Source organism: Oryctolagus cuniculus, chromosome 7 (genome assembly GCF_051225735.1).
Source record: "Oryctolagus cuniculus isolate XC-2025 breed Fujian yellow rabbit chromosome 7, ASM5122573v1, whole genome shotgun sequence".
NCBI classification, from domain to species: Eukaryota; Metazoa; Chordata; class Mammalia; order Lagomorpha; family Leporidae; genus Oryctolagus; species Oryctolagus cuniculus.
The window spans coordinates 144,838,815-144,853,044 of record NC_142873.1 but is presented as its reverse complement, the minus strand read 5'-3'; positions in this window follow the sequence as shown (position 1 = coordinate 144,853,044).

Genomic DNA, 14,230 nt, shown 5'->3' with positions numbered 1-14,230 from the left:
AAAGAAAAAAACTATATGTGGACTTCAAAGACTTCTGCACCAAAATAAACTTACCTTTTAATTCATTTTACCATGAACACTTATTTTGAGGTGAGTGCCCTCCTGTCTTTGGCCTTCCATTCCTGCATTTCTGCCCCTCAGGCCCCGCCCCATCCCCTTCCCATTCCAGGAAAGATCTTAAGGGAGCCAGACCAGTCCCTCATCTCTCCAGTCACGGGGCACAGGCAACCCCCAGGCTAGGGTTAGTCACCAAGGTTCCTGAGGAAAAGTGACTTTAGGGGTGTGTCCGAGCTGTTTCTGGGATCTTAGGGATCAAGAGTGAAGAATGGTGGCTGAGGACAGGACACAGCGCTCCAGGAGAGGCAGCGACACCACTGTGGGCCCTAGGCGGGGCAGCCTCCGCGCCAGGTCTCTGCTGTCAGAACAGGGCTCCGTTCACCGCAGGACTGTTTTTCCCAGAAGGGCTGTCTTGGCTGCAATTCCAAGTCCTTTTCCCTCCCTGGAAAGGAAGGAGGCCAAGAAGGGAATGGGAGGGGGAGCAGCCCAAGATGCTAGAAGGGTAGAGACAGCCAAATGGGTGGTGTCCCAGAGCCTCTGTGCTGTCTGCGTTGGTGTCCTCCAGGCTCAGTTTGGGATATGTGGCCTGACAACGAATGGCTATTTAAATCCTAGCTGCGGCTGCCGGGGGCTGGGAGGCGGCTGCGCAGAAGGCAGCGGCTTTAGGGTCAGACTGACCTGAGTTCGAATCCAAGCCCCACCAGTTTCTAGCTGCGAACTTCACCTACCCCTTCTTTAAAATGGGGGCAACATGGCGATTGCAGGGCAACACTGGGTTCATGGTGGTATTACTGAATTGTGCCTGTCAGGTTCTGGTAGTGATTTATCCATTCCTGGACTCATCCATTCAATAAGAAACCATGAAGCACCTGCGGCAGGTAGGGCAGCCTGCCAATGGCTCAGCTACAGCGGTGAGCAGAACAGGCTCAGGCCTCGTGGATCTTAGTCTTAGAGGAAAAAAGCCTCTTGAAACAAATGAGCATGAAATCAAAACGCAGTAAGGAATGTGGTAAGGAACAAGAAGGCAGGGTACGACATGTATTTTTGAGTGAGCATCAGGCGACGGGGTGGCATCAAAGGAAGCTTCCAGAAGAGGTAATGCCTGGAGTAGGTGGTTCATGGGGGTACATCTGCTCATGAAGGTGGGAGATTGGGAGAAGCTTTGCAGACAAAAGGAAGGTGGGGTGTGGAAGCCGTGCAGGCCAGGGGACAGCCAGCAGCAGTGGGGAGGGAGGCCAGAGCACACGGAGCATGGGAGCCACCACAGGGAGTATCCTGGTTCACTCTCAAATAACCACAATGAAGCCAGAAGCCAGAAGCCAGGAGCTTCATCTGGATCTTCCACATGGGTGCAGGGACCCACGGACTTGGGCCATCTTCTGATGCTTTCTCAGGCCCATTAGCCAGGAGCTGGATTGGAAGTGGAGCAGCCAGGATTTGAACCAGTGCCGATATGGGATGCTGGTACTGCAGGCAGTGATTTAACCCATTACACTACAACGCTGGCCCCTAAGTGAATCTTTTTTTTCTTTAAGGTTTATTTATTTATTTGAAAGGCAGAAATGCAGGGTTATAGACAGAGAGAGAGAAGGAGAGGCAGAGAGAGAGAGAGAGAGAGAGAGAGAGAGAGATCTTCCACTTGCTGGTTCAGCCTCCAAATGGTTGCAATGGTCAGTGCTGGGCCAGGCCGAAGCCAGGAGCCAGGAGCTTCTTCCAGGTCTCCCACGTGGGTGCAGGGTCCCAAGCACTTGGGCCATATCCTGCTACTTTCCCAGACACATTAGCAGGGAGCTGGATGGAAAGTGGAGCAGCTGGGTCTTGAAATGGTACCCATTATGGGATGTTGGGCACCGTAGACCCTGGCTTTACCTGCTATGCCACAGTGCTGGCCCTCAATACATAAATCTTTTTTAAAAATAAAATTAGAAGATTTAAACCCAGGCAGGGGTGGGCATTTGGCACAGCAGGTTGAGATGCTGGTTAGGATGCTCGGGTCCTTTGTTGTGTTGGAGGGCCTGGGCTGGAGTTCCAGCTCCACCTGGCAGTTGTGGGCACTAGCAAGTGGGAACTCTTTGTCAAAGAACGAATAAATGAATAAACCCAGGAGGGTCTGCCTCAAAGCTTGCGTTCTTTTAGGGACTGTAAGACCAGCAGAGACTCCTGGCGAACAGCCCCACTGTCAAAGTCAGTTTCCCTTCCTTGTAGCACCCTCATTCACCCAGCAATCGCCAGGGTACTCCCTGTGGTGGCTCCCATGCTCCGTGTGCTCTGGCCTCCCTCCCCACTGCTGCTGGCTGTCCCCTGGCCTGCACGGCTTCCACACCCCACCTTCCTTTTGTCTGCAAAGCTTCTCCCAATCTCCCACCTTCATGAGCAGATGTACCCCCATGAACCACCTACTCCAGGCATTACCTCTCTCTCTTTCCTTCTCTGTGTAACTCTGCCTTTCAAATAAATAAAGTAGATCTGTAAAAAAAAAAAAGATTTATTTATGTATTTATTTGAAAGAGTGACAGAGGGGGAGACACACACATACACACACAGGGAGAGAGAAGACAGATTTTTCCATCTGCTGGTTCACTTCTCCAATGCCCGCAACAGGCAGGATTGGACAGTGACAAAATCAAGAGCCAGGAGCTCATCTGGGTCTCCCGCAGAATCCCCAAGTAGTTGAGCCATCGTATGCTGCTTCACAGGGGCATTGGCAGGAAGTTAGGCAAGAAGCAGAGGAACCAGGCACTCTGACAGGGGATGCAGGCATCCAAGTGGCAGCTTAACCTGCTGTGCCACAATGCCTGCCCCTCACAATTTTTGCACCAAAATAAACATCTATTTTTACTTTAAATATGTGTTTTAAATTATTTATTTATTTATTTATTTAAAGGACCAAATTACAGAGAGAGATTTTCCATTGACTGGTTCACTCCCCAAATGGCCTCAATAGCTGGAACGGGGATGATCCAAAGCCAGGAGCCAGGAGATTCTTCTGGGTCTCCCACGTAGGTGCAGGGGCCCAAGGACTTGGGCCATTCTCTGCTGCTTTTTCCAGATGCATTAGCAGGGCGCTAGATGGGAAGTGGATCAGCCAGGATTCGAACCAGTGCCCATGCTACACCACAGGGCCGGTCCCTAAAATTGTATTTAATTTTGTTTTATTTGAAAGGCAGAGAAAAAAAGACTGAAAGAGGAAGAAAGAAAGAAAGAGATCTTCTATCCTCTGGTTTACTCTGCAAATGGCCACAACAGTCTCTGCTGGGCCAGGCTGAAGCCAGGAGTCTGGATCTTAATCCAGGTCTCCCAAGTGGGTAGCAGGGATCCGAGTACTTGAGCCTTCATCTGCTGTCTCCCAAAGCGCACGTCAGCAGGAAGCTGGAATGGGAAGTGGAGCCAGGCCTCAAATCTAGGCACGCCTGTGAGGGGTGTGGGCACCCTAAGCTGCTTCTTAGCCACTGTACCAATCACCTGCTCCCAAGCTTAATCATTTTTCACAAACTTTTTGAAGTACCTTCACATTATTATTGCTATTTTCAATATGTAGTGTACCTTTTGTTTTCCTTTTTTTCAAGAGAGAGAGAGCTAACGCACTGGCCAAATGCCTGCCCCGGCTGGGGCTGGGGCTGGGGCTGGGCCAGGCCAGGAGCCTAGAACTCAGTTGAGGCATCCTATGTGGGTGGATGCAACTCAACTTTTGGGCCGTCACCTGCTGCCTCCCAGAGTGTGGCTCACAAGGGGGAGAGTCAAACCCAGGTGCTCTGATATGGGATGTAGGAGCCCCAGGCAGCTGCTTAAGCACTGGGCCAAACACCTACTCCTACCCTTATGTTGCTGATATCAGCAGTTCCTCACCAGCACTGGAAAATAAGATGTGGGGGTGGGGAGGGCAAGGTGAGGGCAGGCGTTTGACCTAGCAACTGAGACACCTGCATACCACACCAAAGCGCCTGGGTATAGTTTCTGACTTGGGCTCCTGGATCCGGCTTCCTGCTAATGCGGACCATGAGAGATAGCAGGAACAGCCCAGGTGATTGGGTTCCTGCAATTCTCACAGGAGACCTGGACTGAGTTCCAGGCTCCCAGACTAACCCAACCCTGGCCATGGTGGGCATTTGGGGAGTAAATAGTGGATGAGAGGCCCCCCACCTCTGCTTCTCAAATTAAAATATCTATATATTTTTTATTTTAAAAGAGGATTTATTGATTGATTTGCTTGTTTTAAAGGTAAAGTGACAAAGAGACATCTTCCATTTGCTGATTCACTTTTTTTTTAAAGAAAGGTATTTTATTTTAAAGATTTATTTTATTTATTTGAAAGAGTTATAGAGAGAGGTAGAGCCAGAGAGAGAGGTCTTCCATTTGCTGGCTCACTCCCCAAATGACCACAACGGCCAGAGCGGAGCTGATCTGAAGCCAGGAGTCAGGAGTCAGGAGCTTCTTCCGGGTCTCCCATGCAGGTACAGGAGCCCAAACTCTTGAGTCATCTACTGCTTCCCCAGGCCATAGCAGAGAGCTGGATCAGAAGTGGAGCAGCCAGGACTTGAACCAGTGTCCATATGGGATGCCGGCACTGCAGGCTGTGGCTTTAACTCACTGCACCACAGCACCAGCCCCAGGAATTCATTCTTTATTTTTTTTTTTTGACAGGCAGAGTGGACAGTAAGAGAGAAAGACAGAGAGAAAGGTCTTCCTTTGCCTTTGGTTCACCCTCCAATGGCCGCTGAGGCCAGCGCGCTGCAGCCGGCGCACCACGCTGATCCAAAGGCAGGAGCCAGGTACTTCTCCTGGTCTCTCATGGGGTGCAGGGCACAAGCACTTGGGCCATCCTCCACTGCACTCCCTGGCCACAGCAGAGAGCTGGCCTGGAAGAGGGGCAACCGGGACAGAATCCAGCACCCCGACCAGGACTAGAACCCGGTGTGCCGGCGCCACAAGGTGGAGGATTAGCCTAGTGAGCCGCGGCGCCGGCCAGGAATTCATTCTTAAAATGGCTGCAACAATCAGAGCTAGGCCAAGCCAAAGCCAGGAATCAAGAACTCCATCTGTGTCTCCCACATGGGTGGCAGGGACCCAAGTACCTGGGTTGTCTTCTCTTGCCTCCCCAGGCACACCAGCAGGAAGCTGGACTGGAAGTGGAGCAGCTAGGACTTGAACCAAAACTAGGATATGGGATGCTGGTGTTGTAAGTGGCAAGTTGACTCGCTGTGCAATAGTACTGGCCCCTAAAAATATATCTTTTTTTTTTTTTTTTTTTTGACAGGCAGAGTGGACAGTGAGAGAGAGAGACAGAGAGAGAAAGGTCTTCCTTTGCCGTTGGTTCACCCTCCAATGGCCGCCGCTGCAGCCGGCGCACCGCGCTGATCCGATGGCAGGAGCCAGGATCCAGGTGCTTTTCCTGGTCTCCCATGGGGTGCAGGGCCCAAGCACCTGGGCCATCCTCCACTGCACTCCCTGGCCATAGCAGAGAGCTGGCCTGGAAGAGGGGCAACCGGGACAGAATCCGGCGCCCCAACCGGGACTAGAACCCGGTGTGCTGGCGCCGCAAGGTGGAGGATTAGCCTATTGAGCCACGGCGCCGGCCCCTAAAAATATATCTTTTTTTATGAAAAAAAGATTCTGGAACTTTGAGGGTTGTCTGACAACAGGAGCCTTCCTTTTAGGCAATACAGACAGACAAGTTGCCTTCAGAGGAGGTGGGACTGAGCGTGTTAACAGTAATATTCGGAAGCAGCAACATTTAGTGAGTACTTACTGTCTGCCCGGCATGTGCCAATTGCTTTACATGCATTAGGTCATCCATCCTCATAGAAGTCCTACAAAACAAGTTCTAGGGGCTGGTGTTGTGACACAGCAGCTCAAGCTGCCCCTGCAATGCAGATATCTCCTATGAGCGCCAGTTCAAGTCCCTCTGCTCCACTTCTGATCCAGCTCCCTGCTAATGCACCTGGGAAGAGCAGCACTTGGTCCATGTACCTGGGCCCCTGCTCCCCACATAGGAGACCCCAGTGGAATTCCCGGCTCCTGGTTTTGACCTGGCCCAGCCCTGACCATTGTGGCCACTTAAGGAGTAAAGTAGAGGATGAAAGATCTCTCTCCCTCTCTCTCTCTAACTCTGCCTTTCAAATAAATAAAATAAATCTTAAAACAACAACAAAAGAAAACACAAAACAAAGGGGCAGGCGCTATGGCATAGTAGGCTAAACCTCTGTGGCGCCGGCATCCCATATGGGCTACAGTTTGTATACAGGCTGTCTTCTTCCTATCCAGCTCTGTGCTAATGGCCTGGGAAAGCAGTGAAAGATAGCCCAGGTGCTTGGGCCCCTGCACCCACATGGGAGACCCGGAAGAAGCTCCTGGCTCCTGGCTTTGAATTGGCCCAATTCTGACCATTGCAGCCATTTGGGAAGTGAACCAGAGAACTGTCTCTCCCTTTCTCTCTCTCTGTAATTCTGCCTTTCAAATAAATAAAACAAATCTTTAAAAAATAATAATAATAGTAAAATTCATAGAGCCAGCATTGGGCACAGCATTCACAGCTCCTCTTGGGCCATGCACATCCCATACAGGAGCACTGGAGTTCAGGTAGCAGCTCCACTTCTGATTCCAGCTTCATGCTAATGCACACCTTGAGAGGCACAGGAGGAGGGGTGACGTATCTGCATCCCCACAACCCACATGGGAGACCTGGATTGAGTTCTGGGCTCCTGGATTTAGCCTGGTCCATCCCTGGCTGTTGCAAGCATTTGGGGAGTGAATCAATGGATGGGAGATCTTTCTCCATCTCTCCCTCTCAAATAAATTAATAAATGTTTAAAACAATAAATGAGGCCTTTATTATCATCCTTATTTCACAAAAGAGGGGAAGGACGCACAGAGAGGAAGCAGTGCAGCTGGAATCCAGAGTCAGCGGTGGAGCGGGGAGGAGTGCACCCTGCCGCCCCGAGGGGTGGGCTTTCCAAGGAGTTGGAGGTGTCACCTGCAGCCAGAAATTACGGGCTGTCGCAAGTCCCCGGGTTCCAAAGCCCTGATCCTTCCCTAGGGATCAGGAAAACCAGTCCCTGCCTGCTCCCTGCTAAGAGCAGGCACCAGACCCTCTTCCTGTGCGATGAGAAGCAAAAAGACCTTGAGAATCACCAGAACCGTGTCTGAGTCCCAGGCCTGCCGCTTGAGGGCTCTGCCATCTTGGCCAAGTCACACACACACACACACACACACACACACACAGCCTCAGTTTCCTGATCTCTGAAATAGGGATGATAAGAGCTGTGCCTCAGGCTGTTGTGAGCAGCAGAACGGACGCCCGCATACACTCAGCACCGTCCACACAAGAGTGCCTCTTGCTGTTGCTATGGGGATGCCAAGTACTTCGGCAGAGCAGCTGAGTGGGTACAGCAGGCGCAAATGGCATCTGGAAACGGGGCCAAGGCCCCAGGCATGCCCATTCTGCCCCGCCCAACCCAGGACATGCTGTATAAGCCATCAGTTTTCTCATCCAGAAAACGGAGTGAAGAACACCCATCTTGCAGAGCTGGAGAGAAAATGCAATGCGAGACTGGTAAAAAGCCATGAGCCAGTGCCTGGTACCGAGCTGGGAGGGCCCAGCCAGCTGAGGCATTCCAAGGTCAGGGACAAGGCAGGGGAGTGTGAAGAATCAGGCCCCCACCCCATCTGAGCAAAGAGGGTTCAAGAGCACTGTGCTCAGATCCTGGAATGCTCTCAGGCTCTCTCTCTCTCTCTCTCTCTCTCTCGTCAAACAAGTTCTTCACTAGCAATCCCAGGGGGCCCCAACCTCAGCTGCAGCTGAGCCGGGTTCCAGCCGGGCCCCAGGCTTCCCCGCCTCCACGACATTGCCCGGTGCCTGCAGCCTTTGCATGGGCCATTCCTTCCACCTGGAATGTTCGCTGCTCCTGGAGCGCCTTTGATGGGGAAGAGGAGCTGCTGGAGGGGAAAGATCTGGCGCGATGCTCCCCCACCTCCCCACCTCCGCACTCCCCTCCCCTGCAGCCCCACGCAGCCTGCCTGACCTCCCCCTCCCATCCCTCCCTCATCCCCTGCGCTGGGAGGGGGAGAGGAGGAGGGGACTCAGGGAAGGGAAGGGCCTCCGTGGGGGTTTTCACCTGCTTAGAAGAGGCAGACAGAATTGAAAGCCCTGGAAAAATGCCTGCCGCTCTGCTTCCAGGCCCCAGCTCAGGGAAACCTCCCCACCTTCCCACTGTGCCATCTCCTCCCCCACCCCCTCCTCCTGCAGGCAGGTGCCACCATCAAGGAACATGGGTGGGCGGCGAGGCCAGAGAGACCTGGGTTCGAGTTCCATTCCCTACACAGCAAGTGACCTTAGCAAGCTGCTTGGCTGGCTTCCGCCTCCCTCCTTCCTTTGTGAGAGGGATCAACAACCCCTGCTCTCAGGCTGCTGTGAGGACGGAGGGAGCCGGCAGATGAAAGCGCTCTGCTCCGCAGTAGTGAGCACAGGGAGGCCAGCAAACACACCCGGGGCGTGCGTGCCTGGCACAGCACTCAGCGACCGCCTGTGTGCACCTGGCTCGTTCCTGACGCCGTTGCTACCCCCATTTTACAGACGAGGAAACAGAGGCACAGAGAGATCTTATAACCTGCCCACGCTCACCCAGCCAGCAAGGGGTAGAGCTGGATCTCTGTGTTTTTAATTCTTCTTTTTAAAGATGTATTTATTTATTTAAAAGTCACAGTTACAGAGAGAGGGAGAGACAGAGACAGAGACAGAGAGAGACAGCTTCATCTGCTGACTTCTCCTCCCCCAACCCCAGCCCAGATGGCTGCAATAGCCCTGGCTGAGCCAGGCTGAAGCCAGGAGCCAGGAGCTTCATTCAGGTCTCCCACATATGTAACAGGAGTCCAAGCACTTGGGCCGTCCTCTGCTGCCTTTCCCAGGTCATTCGCAGGGAGCTGGATCAGAAGTGGAGCAGCTGGGACATGAACCGGCACTCATATGGGATGTTGGCATAGCTGCAGGCTGCGGCTTTACTCTTTCTGCCACAACTCTAGCTCCGTTTTCTTCTTTTTTAAAGATGTATTTATTTGAGGGGCTGGAGCTGTGGCATAGCAGGATAAGCTGCTGTCTGTAGCACTGGCATCCCATATGGGCACTGTTCGTGTCCTGGCTGCTCCACTTCTGATCCAGCTCCCTATTAATGCGCCTGGGAAGCAGCAGTGGAAGATGGCCCAAGTGCTTGGGCCCCTGCATCCACATGGGAGACCCAGATAAAGCTCTTGGCTCCTGGCTTCGGTTTGGGCCAGCCCTGGATGTTGTGGCCATTTGGGGAGTGAACCAGTGGATGGATGATCCATCTCTCTGCCTCTGCTTCTGCCTGTCCCTCTCTCTAACTCCACCTTTCAAATAAATGAATAAATAAATAAGAGAGAGAGAGAGAGATCTTCCATCCTCTGGCTTACTACTCCAGTGGCCACAACGTCCAAGGCTGTCGCAGGCTGAAGCCAGGAGCCAGGAGCCCCACTTGGGTCTCCCACAAGAGTGACAGGAACCCAAGTGCTTGGGATATCACCTGTTTCCCAGGTGCATTAGCAAGGAACTAAATCAGAATTAGGGCAGCCAGGACTCCGACTGGTGCTCAAATATGGAATGCAGGTGTCCCATGTGGGGGCTTAGCACACACACCACGACACCGGGCCCTGCGTCTGTGTCCTTGGCCATCACACCGAGGTACACTTAGTGACAGCTGCCATGATGATCCTGGTGACTTGCCTTCATCTGCACTGACTCCGTGTCCTCAGCAGCTGCGTGTCATTCTCTTCCCTCTCACCCTCAAAACCCTGCCCGAATGGTACCTCCTTTGTGATTTTTGCAGTCTGTTCCTGCTCTGACCAGACTCCTGCAAAGTGCTGAGGGCAGAGGAGCCAGGGATCAGGCCACCCAGCTCTGCCCTCCAGTGGGTCCCAATCTGCTGGGGGAGATTACACGCATAAAAAATTATGGGGCCAGGGCCGGCGCTGTAGTGCCGCGGGTTGAGCCGCCACCTGCAGCGCCAGTATCCTATGTGGGGCTGGTTCGAGTCCTGGCTGCTCCACTTCCAATCCAGCTCTCTGCTGTGGCCTGGGAAAACAGCAGAGGATGGCCCAAGTGCTTGGGCCCCTGCAGCCATGTGGGAGACCTGGAGGAATCTCCTGGCTCCTGCCTTCAACCTGGCCCAGTCCTGGCCATTGTGGCCATTTGGGGAGTGAACCAGAAATAGAAGATCTCTCTCTCTCTCTCTCTCTCTCGTAACTCTCACTTTCAAATAAAAAATAATCTTTAAAAAAAATTATGGGGCCGGTGTTATAGCACAGTGGGTAAAGCTGCAGCCGGTGGCACCAGCATCCCATGTAGGCACTAGTTCGAGTCCCTGCTGCTCTGTTTCTGATCCCATTCTCTGCTAACGGCCTGGGAAAAGTGGAAGAAGATGTCCCAGGTGCTTGTGCCCCTGTCACCCATTTGAGAGACCCAGATGAAGCTCCAGGCTCCTGGCTTTGGGCCTGGCCCAGCACATCTGGCCATTACAGACATCTGAGGAGTAAACCAGCAGATAGAAAATATCTCTCTCTCTCTCCTTTCCTCCTTCCCTCCCTCTCTCTCTGAAGCTCTTTCAAATAAATAAAGTGGAAAAAAATATTACAAGCAAAGAGGGAGACACCAGTTATAGCAGGGGCTGTTGAGAGAGTTAAGATAACTTAACTCTACCGGGATACTGGAACATGCTTACAGAGCAGGGGCCATTTGGATGGGGTCTTGAAGGGAGAGTAGGAGTTCCTCAGGACAGTTAAGTGGGGACAGAGAATCTGATGTGTAGCCCAGACCCTACGAAGAGCACTGGGTGAAGAAAGGCTGGAGAGCAGCATGTGTGGGGTCAGTGCTGGGCCTAATTCTGGTGTGAAAGTTGAACAATATTAATCGGGCCCCAGACAGCTTAGTGATTTTGGGTTTGGGGATAGAAAAAAATGTGTAAAAATTCAACAGAAAAACCCAATGCTATTCATAAAATAAGAGGAAGGAATGCCAAAAAAGTTGATTTTTCCCATGAATACTATTTCAATGTTTGTTTAATTATCAAGGATCAAATTCTTGGAAAACAAAAAGTGTGGAGGTTGCTCCTTGCTGGTGCTCTAAATACCTGCCTGCTGTGCTCCTGGGGCAACTGAGGGAGTCACCAGGTGAGAGGTGGGGAAGGGCCGGCCAGGAGGGCAGTTCATTGGCAAAGGCCCAGAGGCCAGGGGAGAGGGAGACACGGAGGACGGGACTGGTCCCGAGGGTGTGGGGAGCCAGGGAGGACTTTACCAGGGCTATCATAGCCAAAGGTCCCTTCCTGAGCTTGTTTTAAATATTCCTGCTCATGGCCTGAATTCATTCATTTAAGAAACACGCAAGGGGCAGGCGCTGTCGAGTAGCGGGTTAAGCCTCTGCCTGCAGTGCTGGCATCCCATATGGGTGCCAGTGCAAAACCCAGCTGCTCCACTTCCGATCCAGCTCTCTGCTATGGCCTGGGAAAGCAGTAGAAGATGGCCCAAGTCTTTGGGCTCCTGCACCCACGTGGGAGACCCAGAAGAAGCTCCTGGCTTCAGATCCGCACAGCTCCTGCTGTTGGGGGTTGGGGACAATTGGGGAGTGAACCAGCAGATGGAAGACCTCTCTCTCTCTCTCTTTCTCTCTCTCTCTGCCTGTCCTTCTCTCTCTAACTCTGACTTTCAAATAAAATAAGTAAATCTTAAAAAAAAAAGGAAAGAAAGAAAGAAAGAAAGAAAGAAAGAAAGAAAGAAAGAAAGAAAGAAAGAAAGAAAGAAAGAAAGAAAGAAAGAGGGAGGCACGCAAAGTACCCAGGAGACTCCAGGCACTGACTGGGGCCCTGGCACATACAGCAGACAATGCAGGGTCCTTCCGGCAGAGCCGAGGACGGGACACGAGTGTCACCAGACAGATAAAAAGTAGGACGGTTTTCACCAGAAAAAGGAAGGGGAGCCCTGGGCTGGGCCATGGGACAGAGATGGGAGACAGTGGGTGGGCGGGGGTTCCCAAGGACCTGGAACAAAGGCCTGGATGCCGCCAGAGGGGTAGCAGGTTAGGGAAGAACATTCCAGACCCAGAAACCCCTGCAGAAGGCAGCCACGTGGGCAGGGGGGGCCAAGCCCCCAGCCAAGGGCCTGCACCCCCAGTTTTCTCAACCACTTTCCTCCTGGCTCCAAAAGTCAGACCAAACCCTGGAGGGCTGTGGGGGCGGTGAGGAGGGGGCAAGTGGGGGACAAGCCCGGGCCTCCCTCCCAGCGCCCGGAGCCAAGCGCTGTGGAGCCAGGGGTTACAAGGGGAGGATTAAGGAGTTGGTTGCTTTTCTACTCAAACCATGGCTGCATTTTTCTCTCTCTTCCTCTCCGTCTCGCTCTTTTTTTTTTTTTTTTTTAAAGGAAAAATGTTCCCGCACAGCACCCGGAGGCTTTTGCAGGAGGCGGCTGTTGGAGGACTGGGAAAACAAGCCAAGAAACAAGAGAGGAAAAAGACCACGCCTCGCCTGGCAGATTCCTCCCGGCCCAGGAGACCTGCCGCTTTGCAGGCCGGCCGGTGGGGGCTGACTTGCGGGTGGGAGGGAAGGCAGGCCAAAGCACAGCCACTTGCCGGCCAGTGCCCTTGGGCGGGATGCTGCCTGCTTCCCTCTGGTGAGGCTGGGGAGGAGGGGCGCAGGGGCAGGGCCGCTGTGAAGTCACAGGAAGGCCCCTTGCAGCCTGAAAGGCGCTCTCAGGCTGTGGGGCCTGCCAACCTGCAGGGTCCCTGGGCCAGCGCAGAAGAAAGACTGCCTGTCCTCGGCTTCCGGACCCCCAGGGCCCCCATGCCTCTAACTTGGAGGGCAGGCAACATTGCTGCAGCTGGCTGGAGCTGGTTCCTGGGCTCCCCACCCCACTTAGGTCATCTGATCCTCCCTTCCCTGTTTTGCAGACTCAGGCCCAGAGAAGGCTGGTGACCTGCCTGAGGTCACACAGCAAATTGCAAGGGCTGAACCCAGGCTCATTGCAAGGTCTCTGGACTCCCAAGTCCAGTCTTCCTTACCTTTCCAGGACACTTGGCTGCAAGGGGGCTGACCCTGGGGACAACCCCAGTGCTAGGACAGTCGCAAGCTGTGCCTGGTGGAAGTCACAACTCAATGTGCATTTTTTTTTTTAAAAGACAAAAAGAAAGTTCTCATCCCCTCCACATGCCTGGACTTGGTCTGTTGGCAGGGGCGGGGGAGTGTGGCCCTGGCCACCACAGCTGCTGGTGGCCAGCTGCAGCTCTGCCCCTGCTGCTCCCGCCCCAGCAGGCAAGGGGACAAAGGCATCTTCTCAGGCCGGGCCCTGCAGCCCCCAGGATCAGCCTGCAGGGCATTGGCCCAGAGCCTCCTCCATCCCAGACCTGCTAAGTCATCGGCCCTCTCTGGGCCCTAGCGCCCTTTCTGTGAAATGGGAGCAGAGCAGCTGCCTGACCTACTTCTCAGCGCTGTTTCGAGGCCTGGAAGAGGTGAAGTGAACAGAAACTCAGGTTCGGCGCCTCCTCCCACCACCTGCTCCCCAGGACTTCTGCCTCAATGGTCCCGCTCACTCTCCTGCTGCATGAGCTGGCCAGCCTCACCTCCCTCTGCTCAGCTGAGCAGGCCCATGGCCGGCTCTGGCAAGGAAGCCGTGCTCCCCCCCGCCCCCCGCCCTGTGCCATTCTTGCTCTGACTGTGCGTTTGCTTCGGTGTATTTATCCCACTTGTAATTAAACAGTTCATTAGGTAATGGCTCTGTGTCCCACGAAGATTTGAACTCTGTGACGCTGGCAGCTGGCTCTGCAGGCTTCCCCAGTGTGGCGGTGGGGGACTCTACGTGTATTAACCCATATGGTAGGGGCTGTGCTTCTCCCCATCTCCCAGATGAGAAAACTGACGCAACAAGAGGTTTGCAATAAGCCAGGACGCACCACAAGGCAGTTGCAGAACCAGGATTCAACTCCAGATCCTGCTCTGTCACCATCACTCTTCTAAGGAGGTGAGTTCAGCTCACTCCCTGTGGTGTTCCCAGCTCCCAGCCCGCAGCTGGCATCCAGTGGGTGCCGAGAGATTTTGGATGAAGCGTGCACAAACAGGTGCTGAATATGTATGAGTGTTCAGAGAGACATAAAGCACCTTCCAGGAGGGAGTTCCGTGGGCGC